Source organism: Zalophus californianus, chromosome 7, assembly GCF_009762305.2.
Source record: "Zalophus californianus isolate mZalCal1 chromosome 7, mZalCal1.pri.v2, whole genome shotgun sequence".
In the NCBI taxonomy this organism is placed as follows: Eukaryota; Metazoa; Chordata; class Mammalia; order Carnivora; family Otariidae; genus Zalophus; species Zalophus californianus.
In genome coordinates, this window is record NC_045601.1 from 8,933,862 (window position 1) to 8,947,729 (window position 13,868).

At 45.8% G+C, this 13,868-nt stretch overlaps 1 long non-coding RNA gene across 1 annotated transcript; it reads right to left on the reverse strand.

Moving 5' to 3' along the window:
* Positions 1–997: 997 nt before the first annotated feature.
* Positions 998–11,804, reverse strand: LOC113927621. The gene is made up of 3 exons (XR_003521683.1): positions 11,674–11,804; positions 8,041–8,133; positions 998–1,111 (listed from the first exon to the last, which is right to left on the reverse strand). It is a non-coding gene; the product is annotated as an uncharacterized LOC113927621 (long non-coding RNA).
* Between the last annotated feature and the right edge of the window lie 2,064 nt (positions 11,805–13,868).

Sequence of the window (13,868 nt, forward strand, 5' to 3'; positions counted from 1 at the left end):
GTTTGCTAAAGCAAGGATCTTACTTTGACTAACACAGGGAGTTCTGTTTCTTAGATGGGAAGGAGCACATACTTCCATGTAGAAACATGGACTCTTGTGGGGATTTTAATGATCAGAAGCCATCGTGGAAGCCTCAGGACTGGTTTTTAATCACAAATGCTCATGTTGTCCCAAAATCATTTTCTCAGATCTTGCAGAATAAAGGTATGCTTTTATTTCTAAAATAAATCCAAAAGATGGGGCACCTGAGTGGCTCAGTGGTTAAGTGTCTGCCTTCGGCTCAGGTCATGGTCCCAGGGTCCTGGGATCGAGCCCCGCATCGGGCTCCCTGCTCCGCGGGAAGACTGCTTCTCCCTCTCCCACTCCTCCTGCTTGTGTTCCCTCTCTCGCTGTGTCTCTGTCAAATAAATAAATAAAATCTTTAAAAAATAAATAAATAAAATAAAATAAAATAAATCCAAAAGAAAGAATGTTTTCACAATCTGGCTAATAAGAGCTGCTATTGGAGATATTAATCTGATGCTTCTGAAATTATAATCACTAATGTGCATGAGAAGTCAAGGACAGAGGTTCTGTCATTTACCCAGAGCTGAGACACTCACACTTAGTGTGACAGTTTTTGGCTTCTTCATGTAGCAGGTAATATACCAGTACTTGCAGAGTCAGGTGACACAAAAACAGGGAGTTTTTAAAATCCGCTTTGGTTTCCAAAGGAACTGAAGTACCTAGAACCAAAGTAGAGGAAATAGCATTGTAGTCAGGTATCATTTGGCTAAAATGTATAGTCAAGAACTTCACTAGAGATGTAGAAGCCATCAGACAGCCAGGAATGCCAATAACCATGAATCACGGTGCACTCAGTCATTGGTCCTTGAAAGAGAGAGAAATGGAATTTAAGGAAAATATTCCAAATGTCAAGTGGAAGTAAGAGCAGAATGGTCAAGTGCTCTAAAGGTTGTTTTTACCTACTTCCCAAGCCACCATTGAAGCAGCCAGGGCTGCTGAGTCCGGCGAAGTTTCCTGAAGGCATGTTGTTCCAAATACACACAGGACACACATCATTTCAGTAAAGTGCAAATAATCCAGTCTTTCAGACTACTGGTATGAATTCCTAAGGACGAGAAGAGCATTTTCTTCACCTTTGAATCCATAGCCCGTAACAGAGTTTTCCCACAATTTGTGGGTGCTTTCCAGAAATTTTTGGTATAACCAAAACCTCAAAATTTACAAAGCTCAAATCTGTACTGAGCAATCAAGCCAAAGCCTTCTATGCTATCATGATGAAAAAGAAAAACCAAAGAAGAAGAAAGTAAATGAACAGCAACCTAACAATTTAAAAAGTGATGATATATAATTAAGTAAAGTAAATATATAAAAGTGATGAATATAATTAAGTAAAGTGATGAATATAAGAATATATGATAAATACAGATTTATGGTTTTCCCATATATACCAGCAATAATCGATTACCAATCAAAATATAAAAGATTCCATTTATAAAGCAATCAAGTCATAAATTATCTTAGAATAACTTTAATGAGGCCTACAGGTGGAAAACTACAAATCTTTATTTAGAACTTTAAAAAGAAGGCTTGACTGAATGTAGAGATACTTTATTCATCACATACAAACCGCTCAGGAGTGTTGGAGTGTTGCTACGAATAATTGGTGGGTAGACAGCGAACCCTACTCTCTCCCTAGCGGTCCTGCTTCTCTCCCTAAACCCTGACTACTCCCAGCCCCTTATCAACGTTATCATTGTGAATGTCATCCTCAACGTTATCAATCATAAAAGCATTGGTTTTCTCAGGTGATATTCTATGCAATCCAAAGTCTTTAAAAGGATTCATTTCTTTTCTATTGCCTTAATAATTTGAAAGGCAAATATCATTCTCCCCATATGACAAATAGTTAAATAAATTGATAACAGAAGTCCCTTAAGGAAAAGGGTCTGACATACCCATTTCTCATTCCAAAAGTTACCATGAAGGAAAGAGGAGGGGTGACTAGCCCGGCAAACGGGTCTCCCACCCTTGCTTACCTGGAAGAGGTCAAGGGGCTGCCTCAGCTCAGCTCAAGGCTTTATGAGGGATTCAGTAAATCTGATGCATCTACATCTATGCGCATAAAAATTCAATCCTTTGAATGTTTTGCTTTAAAAGGGCTGACCTCCCTCTGCTTGGTTAAACAAAACTCTTCTGATTAGTTCTAACCAGCCTTGAACTGGGGATTACTTGGCCTTGGGCAAGCTTAAAAGTAGAGCAAGTCAAAGCAAAGCATAAAATGAGTGTGGGATTTTGTGTAGGGTTTTTCTTATTTATTGGTTTCACCGACTCTTTAACTTCCCTGAAGGTCTAAGATACTAGAGACTTTATGCAAGAAAACACCTGCATTGCAGAGCCTCCCTGAACCCAGGAGAGTTGCATATGCTCCCTGTCACGGGGCCACCTCCTGCAGCACCGGTCTGGCCCGCGCCCCGTGTTTGCAGGGGGTATGGACCTCAGCTCCTGCTTTCTGTACCACAACTGGATTTCTCTTTTGACGCCTCGTCCTGCCGTGGTGAGGAGAAACTCACGCAATCTCACGCAACCTTGGTCAGGGTCTCCCTCTCTTTTCCCTGGAGCTGCATGTAAAGGCAGGACGTTTAGAGGGTACAGGGCCTTTGGGAAGGTGCCATGAGACCCTCTTTTCATCTGTTCCACACGAGTCCCAACTGAGACAACTCATGTCCCTGACCACACCATCCTTCGTCCTGGCGGGTTTTCCTGGGCTTCTGTGTCACACTTAGGACAGAAGGACCATCTGGCTGCTCCAGCACTCCGTGGGGGGAGGAGAGGGGGGCAAAGAACGCCCTAAAGATGAAAACATCCACTAATATGTCTCAACATCCAGCTCTGGCGTATTATTAAATTTTGTTCTAGTTGTTTCCATCTCTCAAGCAAGAAGTTGATCCCTCCAGGACATCAGCTGTGCCTTGTATCTCCACACGTGCTCGCAGAGGGTCCAACGATACCCTTGTATTGTTGACAATAATCCTGTGTGGGTCACATACACTTAGGCATGTCTGGGGGCTTTCACCATACATGGGACCCATGTCTTAAGTCAGAATTCCCCAAAAGTGGACCCTATAATGATTCATGTGCAAGTGATGTGTTGATTATGAAAGCAGTGCTCCCAGGGTCAACTAGGAAGCAAGGAAGGCAAGAAGCGGGGAGGGGGCGGGGCAGGCGGTGCCCAGCAAAGGCTCACTCTCAGGCCAAAGCCCCACCGAGGGTAGCTGCAGCCTGATCCTGGTAAACGACACCTCAGGGTTGTTGCCAAGGGAGCCCTGGGTGCTGGGGCTAAGTCCTGTTCCCCAGGACTCCCAAGGGCAGTCCTTTAAAAAGGTTGGGGAAGCACACAGACATGGTGAGAATGGGCCCAGGGCGGGGGGGCTCTGAGCAGAGCCTAGGCACTGGCCAGTAGAGCGCCCCCCACTGACTCGACCGGCGAGGACAACCCCGGCGGGGAGGGGACGCTGGTGCCTGCCACACAGTGGCTGTAGCTGTAACACAAACAGAACCAGGACAGGAAAATGTTTTTTAAAAACTTCCAACAAAGGTGTGCACACCTCCCGTCCACTGAGATTCTTTAACGTGTAACATCAGCAGGAGTGTGACTCTTTGAGCAATGGCTTCAGGCCAAGACTTTATTAAGTAGAGCTGCAAAAATAGCACAACGACAGTGATTGTCATTTCAGAACATTAGCGGGCTTCCACTGGGACACAGGAAAGAATTCAGATTCAACTGACAGGTGCTTGGAGGTAGTAATGTCCATGATATTTATTCACACAGATACGTTACATAATTTATGGGGAAAAAATGGTCTCATAAAAATTCAGGAATTCTTTTACTCTATTTTGTATACAATATTTTAAAGAAGCACTTATTCTGGAAAAGTTGGAAAAGAGATCATAACTTCTAACTTTGGAGACGTTTTCCCCTTATTTAGAGGAACCGTTCTCAAAACGTGGGAGGTGTGATTCTGGACCACAAGCAGCGGTCCCGGGGGGGTTGTTGGAAATGCAAGTTCTCAGGCTGCTGCGGCTCTGTGGGTGGCCCAGACCACTGCAAGCTCACAGCCCCAGGTGATTCTGGTGCATGCTGAGGTTTGAGAACCATCGCTTTAGAAAACCACCTATGAGGGGCACCTGGGTGGTGCAGTGGGTTGAGCGTCCAACTCTCAGTTTCACCTCCAGTCAAGATCTCAGGGTCCTAGGATCGAGCCCTCCATCAGGCTCTGTGCTCCGTGCTCTGCACAAAGTCTGCTTAGGATTCTGCCCCTCCCTCTGTCCCTCCCCCCACTCTCTCTTTCTCCCTCTCTCTCTCTCTAATAAATAAATAAATCTCAAAAAAAGAAAGAAAGAAAGAAAACTACCTATTTAAGTTTACGATACAGAAAGGGGGAAAAGTACACTGGAAAGAGTTCTAATTATCAACTTAGAATTAAGTTTCCCAGAAAACTTAACCTTATTGAAGCTACACAAGATAGATTTTATTTTAAAAATGACAACACCTTTAATGATTTTCTGATCCCAAAATCTTTCACGTTCATTATTTTAAAGTGTCAGCCACTACAGAAAGGAAATATGTATTTCTTTACATATATACATGCATATACAGGAAGAGTGAGCGTTCCCTTAAATCCTACCACTTAGGGGGAAAAAAGTTAACATTTTGACAAATGTCTTCCTGATTTTTTCCACGCATAGGTACATATATATAACTATATATATTTTTTTGCACCAAAATAAAGGATCATACTAGACATATTGTTTTGTAAATTTTTGCAAGGTACTTTTTAAATTTAGGGGCGCCTGGGTGGCTCAGCCGGTTAGGTGTCCGACTCCTGATTTCCACTCAGGTCATGATCTCAGGGTCGTGAGATCAAGTCCCGCATCCAGCCCCACCACAATTTTTAACAACTGCCTTATTACTGAATATGCAAGTTATTTCCCACATTTGACTATTATAAACAATGCTGCAATGAATATCCCTGTACTAACACCTTTGTGGGCTGGGTTGAGTCGATGCCTTGCAGATCTCTCCCCCAAATTATATAATCCTACCTCCACATGTAAACCACCATGCTGGGCCACAAAATGTTATCACTTCCTTACCTCTCTGTTGCATCTTCTCCCCCTCTCTCCCTCTGAGCTCCCCCTTGAGTTCTCTCTCCCCTCCTCTCCTCTCTCAGTCTCTCCCAAGCAGGAACTTTTTACGCAGGAGGAAATGACTTGGACTCTGCCTCCCTCTGTACCAGCCCTAAAATACATGCCAGAGACTCGGGCAAGGGGGGAAGACAGACAAGAAAAAGATTGTATTAGAAACTCTAGTTAAAAATTCCTTGTATTTTCTGTCTCCCAAGGAAACCCTGCCAGCCCCTCTGGAAAACTGGCCCACATCGTTTCCCATCCCAACTGAACCGCAAGGCATGTCTTGTCAATATGCCATTCAGTTTAGGGACGGAACTTGCAAGGGCGCAGGAATGGCTGCTTCCTCTTGGAGGGCAAAGCCTGGCAGAAGGAAGGAAGAGGAATCAAGAGGGTGGAAGGAGCAGGGAATGGGGAGGGGGGGAGGGCGGGACCATTTCAAGGAGGTTTGTGTCGTTTTGGAGCAGGGAGCATAATAAAGCTACCCCCTCGCGCCCCTCACCACCTGGAGCCCTGATTACACTTAATACCCGAGCAATTTGTACTTCCATAAATCCTCAAGCCATTTTTCTTTACGACCTCAAACAAAATTCCACTTCTGCTGCAGTGGCTGCAAGCCATAATAAATAGATCTCCAGCAGCTTCAGCTCACAACGGTGCCAGAATCCTCGTGCCAAATTTCATCTGAAAAGTTGAAGTTACAAACCGCCCGAGCTACAAATTTTTAAATGTGTTTTTCCTTTGACGATATAATTGGGAGAAGAAAGATAACTCCCACAGAAATGTCAACAGGCATCGGAAATTGAAAGAAGATGAAACAAATCATCCTAGACTATGATATCAATTCATCCACACACACACACACACACACACACACACACACACACACACAAATTCATCCACATATTTTCCATTCTGCTGTGTCATTTGCACCAAAAAATGCCAAGAACAGAATTGTACAACTTTCCGGTAAACCTGAAATTTTATAAGTAAAATGTCTGGTCGCCTGAGCAAGAATGTGAGCCTGACTAAAAGTAATAATACTGTGGAAACACCCTTTCCGCAATAATGGCAAATTACTGTGGTTGGTGGCCTCATCTGCCACCTCACCTCCTTGTGGCCCCCCAAGCTCCACTTCAGCCCACTGTCCCATCCCAGACACCTCGAGCTCTGGGCCACTTGCTCAGGGCTGCAGACCCTCCCTCGCCTCTCTGATCATCGGGTTTGCAGATTCACCTTCCCACCCACACCATGCAGGGCCCACTGCCCGCCTCGGTTGGGTTTATCCAACTCTGACACTGGGTCTTGGGGACCATATAACCCTTCTGCCTGCCGCCCACCCAGACTCGAAATCCTGCCAGAGCAGCTTGGTCATGTGACATGCCCTGGCCGATAGGAGACCAGCAAATGTGACAGGTGCTTTTTGAAGGAGTCCAGGCCAGCTGGAGGACAAGGGATGACATCATCCAACTGTCAACCCAGGCCCAGCTGACCTAAGGCTTCTAGAGAGTGGTGAGAAATAATAAAATGCACTTGTTTGGAATAAACGGATAATTTGCACATGAAAGGGATGGGGATTGTCCCAGTCTTCACTAACTCTTTCCCCTTGCGGACACACTTCCTTATGTTATGGATACAGGGCCTGTATCTGTAGGCCCCAGAGATATAAGGCCATGCTTTCAAAAGACACTCACTGGATTTGTAGCTGATTAGCCCAGAATTAGGAAACACCACCTGCCGGTGTTTGGGGATTTTGATTGGAGTCGCATCATCTTGGAGGGTCCACACTGAGTCAGGAACAGCCCCGTCATGACGCTGGGGGTCCCCAGAGGAAGCATCACTCAAGGCCTGAAAAACCCAAGCTCTGCCTGGAAGCCGGCCACAGGTCCCGTGAACGAACATCTCCACGTGCACGCGCGCACACACACACACACACACACACACACACACACACACACACACACACTGTTGTGGCAGTAGGTGCTTTGGGCATGTGCAGCCCCCCTGGGGACAAGGGTCACTGGCCGGCCCCAGGAGGAGCTCACTGCCTTCCTAGCTCGGCACAGAGGACCGAGTAGTGGCAGAGCCCTGCTCATGGCAGGGGCCCTCCAACTGCAGGGACCCGGACTCTTCCCAAGGAGCTCCGCACACGCCATGACCGCATAAGCAGTGTGTTCATCAGAGGCCGAGCTCCTCCTGGAGGCCGGCCCGCAGGCAGACCTGAGGAATGCTCCCGGGCCACTTCTGGAAGACAGGAGTGGAGGCCCCAGGGCATGGACAGATGCACCCAAGGCACCAAGGAGACTGGGTTTCATTCTCCATTTTCTGGGAGACTTTACGGAAAGGTTACCGCTGGGTGCAAAGATGCAAAAAAACGTTAAGAGACACACTGCAGGTGGGACAGAAGGTGACTGCGTAGTACTCACTTCCCACTTTACTCTGCTACGTTATCAATTATTTAAAGAACGCATCTATGTCTTTCCTCCAGATTTAATTATAAACTGTGCTTGGACAAGAATCTCATGTTACATGTTTTATGGTGCTAGGCAAAATGCTATGAATAGTGCAAAATACATTCGGACTTGAATCGCCATGGAAAGGAGTAACGTAGCCCAATGTGTATTATTTTTAAATGATTATAGATCAGATCTCCCCTGACAAAGAGGAACAGACCACAGAGTAAGCCCTATCAAAATAGATGTGTTTAAATACAGATGACTCCGGCGGCACAGTGGGGAGAACATGGGGGGCGAGCATCTGAAAGCCTGATCTCTTGCCAGCACTTCTAGGTCCACCACCAACCACCCCTGCACCCCCTCCCCATGCTGCGGAAGCGCCCTCACTCACCTGAGCCTCGGTTGCATCATCTCAAAATGCACAGCATTTGGACCACTTGGTAAGGGCCAATTTGACCTCCATCATGGGATTACTTCCTTTTTGCTGTAATAACACAAATATACACAAGTATAAAATAAGGTGTCAATACCATCTAGGCTTGTAGCTGGCTCTTAAGTATCACCAAAGCACATTCCAAAAACATTTCTTTTAGTAAGCAATAACAACAAGTCGTAGAACTCGGTTGGCAAAACCAGTGTGAGAGAGAAAGTCACGTTTCTGAGAGTCCCCTGCCCCTCACCTCCGGGTGCGCAGACTCAGCGCGGGGCTGGCTTACACCGTGGAGTGCTGCGGGCAGTTCTCCACCTGCAGCTCCTGTGTGGGGATAGGGAGCCCGAGCCTCCCCGCGCCTCCCCTGGCAGGTGAAGTAGTAACACTCTGCACCAGCCTGACCACAAACACAAACGTAAATGAGAAAACAGGACTGCAGGACAGTGGGTGATTAGAAAGTAGTCATCCACAGAACCCAGAGTACGCTTATATTTTAGACTATCCCCGAAATTCAAACAAAGTTCTGGTCTTGTAGAGAATGCCGAGGCTTTTCAGAATCTGTCGCGACACTTCCGCTGGAGAAATGCCGGAATCAAAAACCGCTGCGGGCCCTTCAAGGTTTTACAGCCCACTCTGTTCAAATCTAACCTCACCTGAGCCTCCGAGATACCGATAGCAGTGCACAGGTCGGCCACCAGAGGGCAATAGAGAGCCATCCAGGAAGATGGGACAATGGAGCGCCTTCTCCACCTGCCAGAGCCAAGAGCTTGGTGGCAATAGGGCACCGTTGTTCCCTTCCCGTGGGTCCTACACATAAAATAGTTCAACCCAGCTATGCACGTGACAGGTGTGCAAATAATACACATCCATTCTTTTACTCAAATCAGAGGGTTTTTCTTTTTATTATTTTCTCTTCATTTACTTATATTTATTGAACAAACTTTGAGTGCCCCCTACGTGCAAGAAAAAGACATGTTCCCGGGATTCAGGTTGGGCACAGAATTCTTTTTTGTTTTTAATTCAATTAGCCAACATGTAGTTCATCACTAGTTTCAGATGTAGTGTTCAATAATTTATCAGTTGCGTATAATACCCAGTGCTCATCACATCACGTGAGGTCGGGCACAGAATTCTAAATGGACTTCTAACCTAAGCTGAGTTGACAGTTCTTAGAGATCCTGTCTCCGAAATCAACCAGTTAGGATCTTCACCAAGCGTGTGGACACTACAATAGAAGGACATAAGGTCGCATCGTCTGCAAATAGCAGAGGTATCTGTCCCATGGGCAGCTGTGCGGGGCTGGAAGGAAATGTACTGCGTACTTCCTCCACGGGCTCTCTCCTTGGAAACTCATCCTGTTTTCTAAGCCATTCACTCAGTTAACAAACAGTTCCTGAATACCAGCTGTGTACTCACAATGTGGTAGGTGTTTCTGGAATTGAAAAAAAAAAAAAAGTGAGAACCAGGGCTGGGGGCATCAGGACCTGATCGTGCCTCTGCCCAGCCTCCCAGCCTTGCCCTGTGGTGGCTGGACCCACGTGGACCATGGATGAACTCCCTCCCGTTAGGCCTGTCCGGTAAATGCAGGACAGCATCTTCACCGTGGCCACCGGCCACCTCGTGCTCCCAGGTCATGTGCCCTTTGCCCCCTGGAAGGGAAGGAAGGGGACTCCCCTAAGTCTTTGGGGGATTGTGTCATCTGTGCCCCCCAAACAGCATCACCAGGGCCCCAGGACTCGAGAAGCAGCTCCTCATGACCCCTAGCTTCAGCCTGCGACATCTGCCTAAAACACTCCAGAGCCTTCCTCCTGCTGCCCGCACCACCTCCACTCAGGCTCCTGGTCCCAAACTTCCTCTCCTCTCCTCTCCTCCAGCCACAGAATAAACCTCATTCCTATTTAGCATGAAAGGAGTCACAAACTATCTTGTTCTTCTGTTGTGGCCCCAGGGTTTGATCCTGGTTACTGGATATGAATCTGATCTTTACCATAGTTTGGGCCCTGTGAAAGGAGACTCCGGTGAAGAATCAAAACCAACGTCGCATTCAAAATCAAAGCATATAGAGTAAACCTGCTCCAAGAATGACTGTATAGGGTGCCTGGGTGGCCCAGCTGGTTATGTGTTCAACTCTTGGCTCCGGTCATGATCTCAGGGTCATGGGATCAAGTCCCGCATTGGTCTCTACGCTCAGTCGAGAGTCCACTTGAGAGTCTTTCCCCTTCCTGCCTCCTCCCCCTCTGCTCATGCCCCTGCTCACGCTCTCGCTCTCTCTCTGAAATAAATAAATAAACAAAATCTTTTTTTAAAAAAGAATGACTTTAAATGATCTAGTTTATTTATGAAGTTTTGTGTAAAGAGATAAATCCCGCCCTTTGGGTAGGAAAGTTTGGTAATGTTTAAATTCTCAGAAATTATAGTTTCCCTTCTATAAACTTCCATTCCCTCATGAGTATACACCCATCCATCCTTTCAAAAAAAAAAGGAATTATTTTGCACCTACAAATTCCAGGCATCCTGCTAGGCCTGGAGCTACAGCGAGAAATACACGTCGGTCTCCATCTGAGAAAAACTCAGCGTGTCATGGAATGGGGGCAGGTATGTCCACAAATCATAACTCAACCAAAAGGCTTTGCACGTGTGTGCTGGTGTGCGTACATACACAACAAACCACAATTAGAGATTCTCAGCACTCCATTTTCATGGTACTGGATGTCCTTATTTCATACCACAAGATTAAAGAGAGCTGGGAGACCATAGAGCTGGACATACCACCCTGTGGGCTCAGATAAGAAACATTCAAAGACAAACAGGAGACCGAAGGACCACACACACAAAATAAGTCATAACTAACAACATATGGTGCCTGAGGAAGGCCCAAGCAGGGATTGAGAGGAAGTGGGTGCCAGGAGCTGCTGGTCCAACCTGCTGCATCTTTATTCACCATGTAGGGGAAGGGGCAGGTCACGTTCATCCAAACAGCAAAGGATGCCATGGAGTAGCTGCTCTAAATACCAAGAAAGACAGGGCTCATAAATCAGACCCGGGGATAAGTGAGCACAAAGGGAAACCGAGAAGCCCACAGCCCTGGTTCTCCCGGAGGAAGACGGCCCGAGGGACGGATCAGATTGGATGGGGGTTAGTCTGCTTGGGCTGCCGTGACAAAGTACCCCAGGCTGTGTGGCTTAAACCACAGACATTTATGTTCTCGTGATTCCAGAGGCTGGAAAGTCCAAGATCAAGGCGTCAACAGACTTGGTTTCTTCTGCGGCCTCTCTCCCTGGCTTGTAGACAGCCGCCTTCTCCCTTGTCTGCACATGGTCTTCTGTGCGTTTGGGTCCCGACCCCTTCTTATAAGGACACAGGCAGATTGGATTAGGGCCCACTCCAGTGACTTCATTTTAACTTAATCACCTCTTGAAAGATGCTATCTCCAAATACACTCACATCCTGAGTTACTAGGGGTTAGGGCTTCAATGTGTGAAGGCGGGGGGCACGATTCAGCCCCTTAACAGATGGCAACCATGATAAACCCCTTTTCCCAGTAAATAGCGCTTTCCCTTGGGAGAGTGAGATCTCACAGAGGAGGTGATTTACCTGATAATTGGAAAAGACTGGATAAAGCAGCAAGCCGCCCCGTGGACCTTGGCTTCCAGCAAAGCACAGTTGATGGCAGGGAATTCCAGACTCATTGTCCAGACTGAGGAAAAGATCCCCTTTGTGTGCATCTTGAATGAATGTAGATGCTGCCATAATCAAGAAAATACCAAGTATAAGGGTTATTTCAATCTATACAAGTTTTTGTTGTGTGTGTTTTTTTTTTTTTTTTTTAGCACAAACAGCTCAATGCATTTGAATGATATCATTACTGATTTATGACTTTGGGCACTAATAAAAAATTTATCTTTTGTATTAAAAGTGTATTGTGGTTTTTTTACCAACAGATATTTAAAGAATGACTATTGTTTTATTAGGGAGACCTAAAAACTAATTTATTTTTAAAGGGTGTCTGAATCTCCATGACTGACCTTAGCATTATTAGGCAAAAGCAAAACTCCCGTCTCAGAAGCAAAGAATATCCTCAGAGCTGGGGACAGAGTGCAACTCTTGACCTTTCTTTCACAGAGGTAACTCGGGGGAGAACTAACAGAAAAGACGAAGGTAAATCGGATGCACCGGAACAGGCAGTTCCTCTTTTTTACCTGGCTATCAACACACTTAGGTTGGCTTCCGATTCTAGAGGGACATCCGATCTGAGAAGCTTTTCCAAAGGAACTTCCTGCATCCAATTACAGGCAATCCAACGGCGGGAGGAACAATCCACAATGGATCGCCGACTTTTCATTTCTTGATGGGCCACCATTGGAAAGGGAGGCCTGGCTCTGCCCTGCTGCGCAGGGCCCAATGGCACTGGCTGTCAGAACTCCTGTCACAAGGTGCGGGCTTGGTTTGGTGGCTTTCAGACATTTGTCACTACAATCATCTGGAAAGTCTGGATCAACGGGGCTGGGTGGTGCCAGAGTGTGCGCGTCTAGAAAGTCTCCACATGATGCTGTGGATCCAGGGACCTCATGTTGAGAAGCACTGTCTTGTTGGCTCCCACGGCCTGCCCATATCTTATGTTTCCTGTTCTGCCAGCCAGTTCTTCCAGAAAAGTGCTGGGGACAACACTGTCCCTGGGAAGGGCAAGAAGATCTCCGCTCTGTCTGCTGTTTTGGAGGCTGGCCCTTTGGCCTCTCTCTGGCTACATCCTGAGCTCAGTCTCGTTGGGTTCTATGTTTCCAGGAATTTTTTTCCATTTCTTCTAGGTTGTCCAATTTACTGGCATAGAATTGTTCATAGTCATCTCTTAAATTGTTTGTAGTTCTGTACTATCAGTTGTAAGATCCCTTCTTTGGTTTATAATTGTATTTATTTATTTGAGTCCTTGCTCTATTTGTTCTTGGTAGGTCTAGGTAAATGTTTGTCATTTTCGTTGATCTTTTCAAAAAATATAGCTCTTATCTTCATTGATCTCTATTGTTTTTCTGGCCTCTCTTTCATTGATTTTTTTTTTTTATCTGATCTTTATTATTTCCCTCCTTCTTCTAACTTCGGGCTTCATTGGTTCTTTCTTTAGTTCCTTGAGGTGTGAAGTCTGGTTGTTTATTTGAATCTCTCCTTTTTCTTTTTTTCTTTTATTTTTACTTTTTACAGATTTTATCTATTTATTTGAGAGAGACTGAGAGAGAGAGAGAGCATGAGAGGGGGGGAGGGTCAAGGGAGAAGCAGACTCCCTGCTGAGCAGAAGCCTGATGCGGGACTCCATCCTGGGACTCCAGGATCATGATGTGAGCCAAAGGCAGTCGCTTAACCGACTGAGCCACCCAGGTGCCCTCTCCTTTTTCTTAATGTAGGCATTTATCACTAAAATTCTCCCTTAGAACTGCTTTTGCTGCATCCCATAAATTTTGGTACGTTGTGTTTCCATTTGTGTTTGTTTTGGTATTTTTTAAACTTCCCATTTGATTTCTTTTTTGACCTATTGGTTGTTCAGGAGCCTGTCGTTTAATATCCACATATTTGTGGATTTTCCAGTATTTCTCCTCTTATTGATTTCTAGTTTTGTATTGTTGTAGTTGAAAAAGCGACTTGGTATGATTTCAGCCTTCGAAAATTTGCTTAGACTTATAACCTAATATATGATCTATCCTGAGAATATTCTGTATATAGTTGAGAAGAATGTGCATTCTGCTATTGGATGGAATGTTCTGTATATGTCTGTTAGGGCCATTTGATCTAAAGTATAGTTC